Below are 11743 nucleotides of genomic sequence, written 5' to 3' on the forward strand. Positions count from 1 at the left end.
GAGTTTTCCTAATCTAGCATATTTTCACATCTATTTGTAACATCATGTAAGTCCACATATAACTACATTTCTTAAGTCCCACATCTTAATGCCCATTATAGCCACTCCCCTAGTCTAAATCTAGCAATCGGCAACACCACCTTTCCACTATGTTAGCCGAATACTCATTCTCTTCCTAGTCCTAAGTTCGGCACCTCCAACAAAATAGCTTAACAATTTTCAACTTTCATGCTAACATAACAAGCAACTTAACACATCCATATAACTAGCATGCTAATAGCATCAAGGTATCAACTAGCTTTTATTTTTAAACTCCTTAGCCGAATCCTAACTCTCCAACAACCCCAAATCCAACCATGGAATAGATAGAATCTAGACTCATCACCCCAAAGGTAGGGTAAGCTTCCAAAAATATCATTGAACATACCTTGGTCTAAAAGACCACCTTGGCCGAATCTTGCTTCCTCTTCTTCCTCTAGTTAGAACAATTGCAAAAGAAAGAAAATATGAACACTCCTTCTTCCCTCCTTATTAAGCATTCAAACTCCCTCATTTTTCATGCCACAACATCAAACACTCTCCCTAGGCACAAGCAATGGCCGAATTCCTTCCAAGTTCTTTTCTCCCCTTCTTTTTCTTGGTTTTTCGGCTAGGAGATGGCAAGTATGACACCCATTTTTTTTTGTTCCCTTTTCTATTATTATCCCCATCATTTGTTCACCAAAGAAACATATTAAATTAGAATGAGTGGAGCATTATCACTCCTTGGCCGGCCACCATGAATTTTATGGGCAAATTGACATGCAAAGCCATGCTTCCTCAACCTATTATTAATTAATCCTTATAATTCATCTATCATCTTTCCTAACTTCGTCAACTAGGTCCTTTTTGAATGAATTCACAATCCTAATGCTAATATTAAGCATTTAATTTCTCATACATTCACTGTCACACAACAATTTATGCAATTAAAACACGAAAATAAATTTTTGGCTCGGTAATGTGGTCTCGAAACCACATTCCGACCAGGGTCTAATTTGGGTTGTCACAACTCTCCCCCACATAAGAAATTTTCGTCCCCGAAAATCTTACCGGTAAATAGGTTTGGGTATCGTTCTTTCATCGAGCTCTCGGTTTCCCAGGTTGCTTCCTCGATCCCGTGTTTAAGCCACAACACCTTAACCAACGGAACCTTTTTATTTCGCAACTCTTTCACTTCACGAGTTAGGATACGAATCGGTTCTTCTTCATAGCTCATATCAGCCTGAATTTCAACCTCCGACGGACTAATTATGTGCGAAGGATCAGATCTATAGCGCCGAAGCATCGAAACATGAAAGACGTCGTGAATCTTTTCAAGTTCAGGAGGCAAAATCAATCTATATGCAACCGGCCCCACTCGTTCGGAAATTTCGTACGGCCCAATGAATTTCGGGCTCAACTTGCCTTTACGGCCAAATCTGAGTACCTTTTTCCAAGGCGAAACTTTGAGGAACACTTTATCTCCCACCTGATATTCAATGTCCTTCCGTTTCAGATCCGCATACGATTTTTGACGATCTGTGGCTACCTTCAGACTTTCACAGATTACCTTTACTTTCTGTTCGGCATCTTTAATCAAATCAACTCCGAAAATTTTACTTTCACCGAGCTCGGTCCAAAACAATGGCGTTCGGCATTTACGACCGTACAAAGCCTCGTAAGGTGCCATCTTAATACTTGATTGAAAACTATTGTTGTAAGCGAATTCAATCAAAGGTACATACCGTTCCCATGAACCACTAAACTCAAGGATGCAGCATCTCAGCATATCCTCGAGTATCTGAATTATCCGCTCGGATTGACCATCGGTTTGGGGATGAAAAGCGGTGCTAAAATGCAGCTTGGTACCCAAAGCTTCTTGCAATTTCTTCCAAAATTGCGAGGTGAATCTCGGATCTCTATCCGACACGATAGAAATAGGTACTCCATGTAATCTCACAATCTGAGTAACATACAATTCGGCTAGTTTATCCAATGAAAAATCCGTACGCACGGGGATAAAGTGAGCCGACTTAGTCAGCCTATCAACAACAACCCAAATTGCCTCCTTCTTACTTGAGGACAATGGCAGTCCGGACACAAAGTCCATTGTGACTCGGTCCCATTTCCACTCGGGTATCATGATTGGCTAAAGTAATCCTGAAGGCACTTGATGTTCCGCTTTCACCTGTTGACATATTAAACATCTCGAAACAAAGTCAGAGATGTCTCGCTTCATACCATGCCACCAAAACCGACGTTTCAAGTCGTTGTACATTTTCGTGCTCCCCGGGTGAATTGACATTCGGCTACAATGGGCTTCGTTCAGTATCATCGGAATGAGTTCCGAATTCCTTGGAACGCACAAACGACTTCTAAACCTCAAACAACCATCATCATCAATCTGAAACTCCGATTCCTTGTTCGGAACACACTCAGCTCGTTTTGCAACCAATTCATCATCAACTTTCTGAGCTTCACGAATTTGATGAGTCAATAATGGTTTGGCTTTTAATTCAGCTACTAACACATTGTCAGGTAGAACAGACAAGTGTACATTCATCGCTCGCAAAGCAAACAGTGATTTCCGGCTTAAGGCGTCCGCAACCACATTAGCCTTTCCCGGGTGGTAATCAATGACAAGCTCGTAATCTTTCAACAACTCAAGCCAACGTCTTTGTCGCAGATTCAAGTCTCGTTGAGTCATCAAATATTTGAGACTTTTGTGATCCGAAAACACATGGCACTTCTCACCAAACAAATAATGTCGCCATATTTTCAATGCAAACACAATGGCGGCTAGTTCGAGATCATGGGTCGGATATTTCTCTCGTGTGGCTTCAATTGTCTCGACGCATAGGCCACAACTCGACCTTCCTGTATCAATACGCAACCCAACCCAAGTAGGGATGCGTCACTATAAACGACAAACTCTTTACCCGATTCGGGTTGCACCAAAATTGGAGCTTCAGTCAGATGAGTTTTCAGTTGATCGAAGCTTTTCTGACATTTCTCCGTCCATTCGAACTTAACATCCTTCTGAAGTAGCTTCGTCATTGGTGTGGCTATCATCGAGAAACCTTTGACAAATCATCGGTAATAACCGGCGAGCCCTAGAAAGCTCCGGACTTCGGTAACATTTCTCGGAGGCTTCCAGTTAAGTATGGCTGAAATTTTGCTCGGGTCAACTCGAATACCCAATGCGGATACCACATGACCCAAGAAGCTAACCTCTCTTAACCAGAACTCACACTTACTGAACTTAGCATATATCTGCTTATCCCGCAAAATTTGCAACACTTGCCTCAGATGCTCAGCATGTTCGGTCTCATCTCTTGAATAGACCAAGATGTCATCAATAAACACAACTACGAACCGATCCAAATACGGCCTGAAGATCCGATCCATCAAATCTATAAACACCGCAGGGGCATTAGTGAGCCCGAACGGCATCACTAAGAACTCGTAGTGACCGTACCTCGTTCTGAAAGCAGTTTTGGGTACGTCCGAATCTCGAATCCGCAACTGATAATAACCCGATCCCAAATCTATCTTTGAAAACACCGATGCTCCCTTTAATTGATCGAACAGATCATCAATACGCGGTAACGGATACTTATTCTTTATCGTCACTTTATTCAGTTGACGATAATCAATGCACAACCTCATGGTTCCGTCCTTCTTTTTCACGAACAATACTGGGGCACCCCAAGGTGAGAAACTCGGTCGAGCGAAACCTCTATCCGTCAATTCTTGCAACTGAGCTTTCAACTCTTTTCACTCGGTTAGTGCCATACGATACGGAGCGATCGAAATAGGCGTAGTTCCAGGTACAAGCTCAATACCAAACTCTACCTCCCGAATAGGTGGCAAACCCGGTAACTCTTCAGGAAAAACATCCGGGTATTCACAGACCACCGGCACCGATTCGGGTTTCTTTTCTAACTCCTTGTCATCAAGTACATACGCGAGGTATGCTTCGCACCCTTTCCTTACATATTTCTGGGCCAACATTACTGATATTACAGCTGGCAACCCCCTTAAGTCCGCAGACTCAACTCGGATTATTTCGTTATTTGCGCACCTCAAATCGATAGTCTTGCTTTTGCAATTCACAACCGCATCATGCGCGGTTAACCAATCCAAACCAAGAATAACATCAAACTCGTCGAACGGCAAAAGCATCAAATCGGCCGGAAAACAGGATTCTCGGATTATTAGAGGGCATCTCTTACACACTTTATCAACAAGTACGCATTGGCCCAAAGGGTTTGATACTCGAATTACGAGCTCAGTAGACTCAACAGGTAGAGTCTTACTGGTTGCTAAGGTTTCGCATACATATGAATGAGTAGAACCAGGGTCAATCAATGCAATCACATTAGTATCAAAGAGAGTGAAGGTACCAGTGATGACGTCGGGGGAGGATGCCTCCTCTCGTGCGCGAATGGCATATGCTCTAGCAGGAGCACGGTTCTCGGCGCGATCGGCCGTATCAGAAGCCCCCCTCTGACTACCACCCCTGCCTCCAAAAATTCTCGGTGGTCTACCTCTAGATGTCACTCCACTAGGTCTTGCACCTTGAATCTTATTCTTCTCATCCAGCTCCGTGCAATCTCTAATGAGGTGGTCCTTCGAACCGCATCCGTAACAGGCCCTGCTAGTAGACTTGCCCCAACATTCACCTAGGTGTCGTCTTCCACATTGGGGACATTCAGGTTTCTCGTGACGATTATTGCCCACACTAGCTACCGAAGTAGCTCGGGAGCCCATCGATGGTCTTGCCCTGATGGAAATTCCCGCAGTCGCCCTCGACTTATTAATGTCCTCCCTGAACTTCTTTACAGCTGAGAACGGAGCTTTACCCGTCGATCTTTTACGATAATCTCTAGCTTCAAATTCAGCCTTCCTCTTCTCCTTTCCAAGTTCTTCCGCCTTGCAGGCTCGTTCGACTAGTGTTACGAATTCTTTTATTTCCAAAATACCCATTAGTAGCTTTAAATCTTCATTCAATCCTTCCTCGAATCTTTTGCACATAGCAACCTCATCAGCTACACACTCCCGGGCATACCTACTAAGTCTTACGAATTCATGTTCGTATTCAGATACAGTCATACGGCCTTGCTTGAGTTCCAAGAACTCCTTACGCTTCTGGTCAATGAACCGTTGGCTAATAAATTTCTTCCGGAATTCCGTTTGAAAGAAGTCCCAAGTTACTTGCTCGTTCGGGACTATGGAAATCAAGGTCCTCCACCAATAGTAGGCTGAGTCTCGCAACAAAGATACGGCACATTTTAGACATTCATCGGGTGTGCATGACAATTCATCGAACACCCGAATGGTATTATCAAGCCAGAACTCGGCCCTTTCGGCATCATCAGTTACTATGGCCTTGAACTCCTCGGCCCCACGCTTCCTAATCAAGTCTACAGGTGGCTTACTCAGCCTCACAGGATCAGCGACTGATGGCCTTACAGGCTCTTGGGGTGGATTATTCAAATTTGGGAATTGTTGGACAGCCGGGTTGGTTCGGGCATATTGCGCGACCCACTCATTCATCATGGTAAAGAAGGCTTGTTTAGCCCCCTCACCTTGATTATTCGCAGATGATTGAGGTTCAACAGGCGGCGTCCCTTGTGCAGGAGCAGCCGCTACGCTCTCAACGTCATCCGCTAGGGTTCTTTCTTCACCGGGATCCATTTACTAATCAAAACAAAAACATTTCAACCGTCAGAAGTCATCACCCTTTTAAACATTAACATTAAGGCATGTATAGCTAGACTCATACGTGCTATGGTAGTCCTAGAACCGACTAAACCATGGCTCTGATACCAATAAAATGTAACACCCCGAACCAGAAACCGACACCGGAGTCGAACACGAGGTGTTAACTGGCTTTAACCCCTTACAAAATTTATTTTCCAGACACTGCCCAATCTGTGTACTAGTCGTTTTAAAAATCATATCTTGAGTTTCGTAACTCGAAAATCAGTTTCGTAATTTTTCCCCGAAACTAGACTCATTTGTCCATCAATGTATTTTTTTCTAGAATTTTTGGTCAGGCCAATTAGTACAGTTTATTAGTCAAAGTCTCCCAAGTTGCAGGGGTCGACTACACTGACCTTTGCCCATTACGACTTGGATATCTCCCTGCACGGGGCTCCAATACTGATGCCGTTTGTTTCTATGAAAACTATACTCAGAGAGGAATCTGTACATATATGGTACGACCCCTAATTATCTCTGGTTAATTTTTAATGAAATTCCAAAGTCGGAGCAGGGAATCCAGAAACCGTTCTGGCCCTGTCCCACAAAAATCTGATTATCTCTTAATATACTGCCCATATGATCTTTTCGTTACTTCCTCATGAAAGCAGACTCATCGAGCTTCGATTACATAATTTATTCATCAATTAATTCCACTCCTACTATTTTTAGTAATTTTTCAATCTCATGACACTGCTGCTGCCAGCATCTGTTACGAAAGTAACTAGGTCCATTTCATGCCTACCCTTGATCCAACTCAATCGAACATTCGTGCCATTTTCGCATGGCTTAAAGTTTACATGCCAAAATTCAAACACAACGTAATAGCTTATACATGCCAAAATGTTCTTCTAAGCCAACTAAGAAGAAAATACCAAAACTTGCTATCCGGTGTGATGACTTCGATGACGGCCCGACCCCGCAAAAATAGATGAGTCCAAGCAGCCTATAATGGGTGACAAGGAAACACCGGGTGAGTTTATAACTCAGTAAGTCATAAGCAATGCACTACTATACATCAATAACATTATCACAAGAGGAAACAAAATGGAATGAGACAATTTACTCCATCCATACCGAACCATACCATAGTTCCTCCAACCTATCGATTCAATTTCATACCAATTTATGTATTCACAATCCACCTACTCATCAATAGGATATTCGAGGCATTTTCATAAATCATTTTATTTTCGTTACAAACATACAACTAAACGGCCTTTCACCCATTCTATGATAAATTTTTATGTACGTGACTTCAAGTATATTTGTCACATAGGTTCAACTTACCGAGCTCAACACCAAGTATAAGCATAGCACCTATTAGCCATGTACTCAAGACACTTACCCGATCCGCTGTCCGCGATCGACTCAATAGTGTCGCACACATAGTGTCCATAATGATTCACGAATGTATATTGAGCCCGCACACTCAGTGCTATATAATCAACTCGCACACTTAGTGCTACGTAATCAAATCGCACACTTAGTGCTACATAGTCAAACTCGCACACTTAGTGCCGCATGGTCAATTCGCACACTTAGTGCATCATATTCATTTCGCACACTTAGTGCAACATAGTCGAATCGCACACTTAGTGCTGTACAATTTAATCCCGCGCACTTAGCGCCAATCTCATGGTCATAAATGGTTATCCCGCACGTTTAGTGCCGAGATCAACAACTCAGTACATCTTACCTCTTTTCTTTCATTCAACAATTTCATCATCACATACGTACATGCATATATATATATGTATATTTATTCATTCCATTCAGCATCAATACATACACATTATGACCATTTGAAATAATACCAACTACATGCTTAATGACTTACCTCGTGTTGGGTAAGACGGTTCCAACTCGGCTACTCGATAACCTTTTCTTTGCCTTTGCTCGATTCACCTCCTTTAACTCCTTGAGCTAAATCAATAATTTAACTAGTTTAACCACCTTGCTAAATATTTACAATCCAATTTCACATGTATATGTATGTTAGTATATTCGGCCAATAGCCTCATGCAACTACCAAAGCCGAATCAACTAAATATACTTATGAATATATATATATATATCATCATCGAAATCACCTAAGCTTAGACATCAATTTTTAATTCCAAGCAAGTTGCCGAATGCAACCTTACTAAATTTTCATGGATTCAATATACCATTACCATGGAATCAACAACCAAAAATTCATAGACAATTTAGGAAAATCACATTACAAATCTCAAATTCAAGCAAAGACCATGGCCGAAATGCATGTATACATGTACAATGTCAACTATAACATCATTTAAACACCTAATTTCATCTCATGAACACTTAATCGAGTTTTCCTAATCTAGCATATTTTCACATCTATTTGTAACATCATGTAAGTCCACATATAACTACATTTCTTAAGTCCCACATCTTAATGCCCATTATAGCCACTCCCCTAGTCTAAATCTAGCAATCGGCAACACCACCTTTCCACTATGTTAGCCGAATACTCATTCTCTTCCTAGTCCTAAGTTCGGCACCTCCAACAAAATAGCTTAACAATTTTCAACTTTCATGCTAACATAACAAGCAACTTAACACATCCATATAACTAGCATGCTAATAGCATCAAGGTATCAACTAGCTTTTATTTTTAAACTCCTTAGCCGAATCCTAACTCTCCAACAACCCCAAATCCAACCATGGAATAGATAGAATCTAGACTCATCACCCCAAAGGTAGGGTAAGCTTCCAAAAATATCATTGAACATACCTTGGTCTAAAAAACCACCTTGGCCGAATCTTGCTTCCTCTTCTTCCTCTAGTTAGAACAATTGCAAAAGAAAGAAAATATGAACACTCCTTCTTCCCTCCTTATTAAGCATTCAAACTCCCTCATTTTTCATGCCACAACATCAAACACTCTCCCTAGGCACAAGCAATGGCCGAATTCCTTCCAAGTTCTTTTCTCCCCTTCTTTTTCTTGGTTTTTCGGCTAGGAGATGGCAAGTATGACACCCATTTTTTTTGTTCCCTTTTCTATTATTATCTCCATCATTTGTTCACCAAAGAAACATATTAAATTAGAATGAGTGGAGCATTATCACTCCTTGGCCGGCCACCATGAATTTTATGGGCAAATTGACATGCAAAGCCATGCTTCCTCAACCTATTATTAATTAATCCTTATAATTCATCTATCATCTTTCCTAACTTCGTCAACTAGGTCCTTTTTGAATGAATTCACAATCCTAATGCTAATATTAAGCATTTAATTTCTCATACATTCACTGTCACACAACAATTTATGCAATTAAAACACGAAAATAAATTTTTGGCTCGGTAATGTGGTCTCGAAACCACATTCCGACCAGGGTCTAATTTGGGTTGTCACACTAGGATAATTTAAAACCTCATATACTATCATAAAACACAAAAATACACAAATTTCACCTATGGGTATTTTTCCAAATATGAACCCTTGGTTGAATTATTGCTAGCATAAGCTAAATTAAGCTACTGGGATTCCAAAAACATAAAAACCATTAAAAACGGGGCTTGAAATCACTTACTATGAAGCTTAGAAGTTGAAGAAACCCTAACTATGGAGAGAGGTAAGGTTCGGCCAAAGTAAGAAGATGATGAACACATTTTGGCCTTAATTTCCCTTTTAATTAATTTTAATTACCAAATGACCAAAATACCCTTAATACATTTCTTTGAAAATTTTCATGTACAAGCCCATTTTTGTCCAAAATTTTAGAAATTGGTCAAATTTCTATTTAAGACCTCCTCAGTAATATTCTAAAGCAATTTCATCCTAAAAACTTCTTGAATGCAAGTTTTGCAAATTATTCGATTTAGTCCTTAATTTCAACTTAAGCACTTTGTGCATAGAATTTTGTCACGAAATTTTCACACAATCATGCAATCATATCATAAACCTCAAAATAATTATAAAACAATTATTTCTATCTCAGATTTGTGGTCACAAAACTACTATTCTGATTAGGCCCTAATTCGGGATATTACAGGTATTGTCTTACTCAATCGAGTTTTCCCAAAAGCTTTTTCCCAATTTTCTCTCTGTGCACCCTTAGTTTAGTTAATTAGTCTAGATAAACAAATCCCTTAATTTTTAGGTTAGATAATAAAAAGAAAGTAATTACTAGTACTCTTGGTTCATTTGGGTTGGACAATCCGGTCTTGCTAAAGCTATACTACTATTCGATAGGCACATTTGCCTTCATCGTGATAATAGTTAGTTTCAAGAATGATTAATTATAAATCATTAAAACCTGTCGCGAATATCACGTATCAAGTTTTTGGCATTGTTGCCAGGGAACTAGGATATTAGGAACACTCTATTTCTATTACTTTAGTCATTCTACTTTATTTGCAATTTAAATTTTTATTTTCTTTTCTAATTTTTATTTTATTCGTTCCTGGCAGGTTTTTATAGTGTAAGACTAGAAGAAACTCGTCGGGACCATTACTATTTGATAGTGAGATTGATTGCACAGTTTGCAGAAATCGAAGAGAAATAAGGCAAAGCTTACGATACATAGAGGAAAAGCAAGAGGACGATACTTCAACCACAACAAAGGAGATGGCTGGAAACCAAGAAAATCCGCTACCTCCTGCAATTGCTGCTAATCAAAATCCTGCTCCACGTACTATGTATGATTATGCTAAACCTTCTTTAACAAGAACAGAATCGAGCATAGTTAGGCTTGCTGTTGCTGCAAATAATTTTGAACTGAAACCTATCACCATTCAAATGATCCAATAGTTTGTTCAGTGTGATGGTTTGCAGGACGAGGATCCCAATGCTCACTTGGCAAATTTCTTAGAGTTTTGTGACACTTTTAAAATCAATGGCGTTTCTAACGATGACATTTGCCTTCGGCTGTTTCCCTTTTCGTTGAGGAATAAGGCTAAACAATGGTTGAACTCGTTACCACAAGGGTCAATCACTACTTGGGAACAAATGTCTGAAATTTTTTTATTAAAATATTTTTTGCCGGCCAAAACAACCAAATTATGTAATGATATCTCCTCTTTTGTGCAGATCGATTTAGAAACACTATACGATGCGTGGGAGAGATATAAGGATCTGTTGAGAAGGTGCCCTCACCATCGGTTACCACTTTGGCTATAGGTTCAAACGTTTCATAATGGCCTGAATCCTTTGACTCGACAAATGATTGACGCAGCCGCTGATGGAACTATCAATAATAAGACACCTGAGGATGCTTATGAATTTATAGAAGAGATGTCACTGAATAATTATCAGTGGCAAGTTATGAGGACAAAACTAACAAAAACAGCCTGTGTTTTTAACGTCGATTCGGTCACCATGCTCTCTAATCAGGTAGAACTTTTGAACAGAAAAATTGACGGTTTTCTTGGTTCCTCATAGGTTCACCCAGTAATGCAATGTGAAGAAAATGGAGGTGGATCAAACAACTCAAAACACCCATCCTATGGCCACAACATGGAGAACGAGCATTTAAATTACATGGGTAAAAATCCTTATAGTAACACTTACAATGCAAGTTGGAGGAACCACCCAAATTTTTCATGGGAAGGCCAAGGAAATTAGAGACCACCACTGTCGAAACCATTTTTTTATCGAGTTTTAGGAAAATGGGAATCGACTTTAAGAAAAACGAAAACGGGAATCGCCACCAATCTTTTTAGGTGTGATTGGATCACCTTATAAAATGTTTTGTTTTAAAAGATTAATTTTGGTCTACGAAAGTCGAGAAAATAGATTCAGGAGTCGGTTACGTACGAGGAAGGGTTAACACCCTCGTAACGCCCAAAAATTGGTACCTAATTGATTATCAAGTGTCTTTAATGTCGGAAATTTGAAAGTTTTAAGATGCAAACCTCTTTTAATTAGAATGTCTCAATTTTGAAAATTAAGGCTCACTTATTTTAAAAGAGTCAAAACATCACATCC

The 11743-nt window shown here is 40.1% G+C and overlaps 1 non-coding gene across 1 annotated transcript; it reads right to left on the reverse strand.

Annotated features, from left to right (window-relative positions):
* Positions 1-10813: 10813 nt before the first annotated feature.
* Positions 10814-10920, reverse strand: LOC121228774 (small nucleolar RNA R71). The gene has a single exon (XR_005926349.1). It is a non-coding gene; the product is annotated as a small nucleolar RNA R71 (small nucleolar RNA).
* Between the last annotated feature and the right edge of the window lie 823 nt (positions 10921-11743).

The sequence above is a fragment of the Gossypium hirsutum genome, chromosome A04 (genome assembly GCF_007990345.1).
Source record: "Gossypium hirsutum isolate 1008001.06 chromosome A04, Gossypium_hirsutum_v2.1, whole genome shotgun sequence".
Classification (NCBI taxonomy): domain Eukaryota; kingdom Viridiplantae; phylum Streptophyta; class Magnoliopsida; order Malvales; family Malvaceae; genus Gossypium; species Gossypium hirsutum.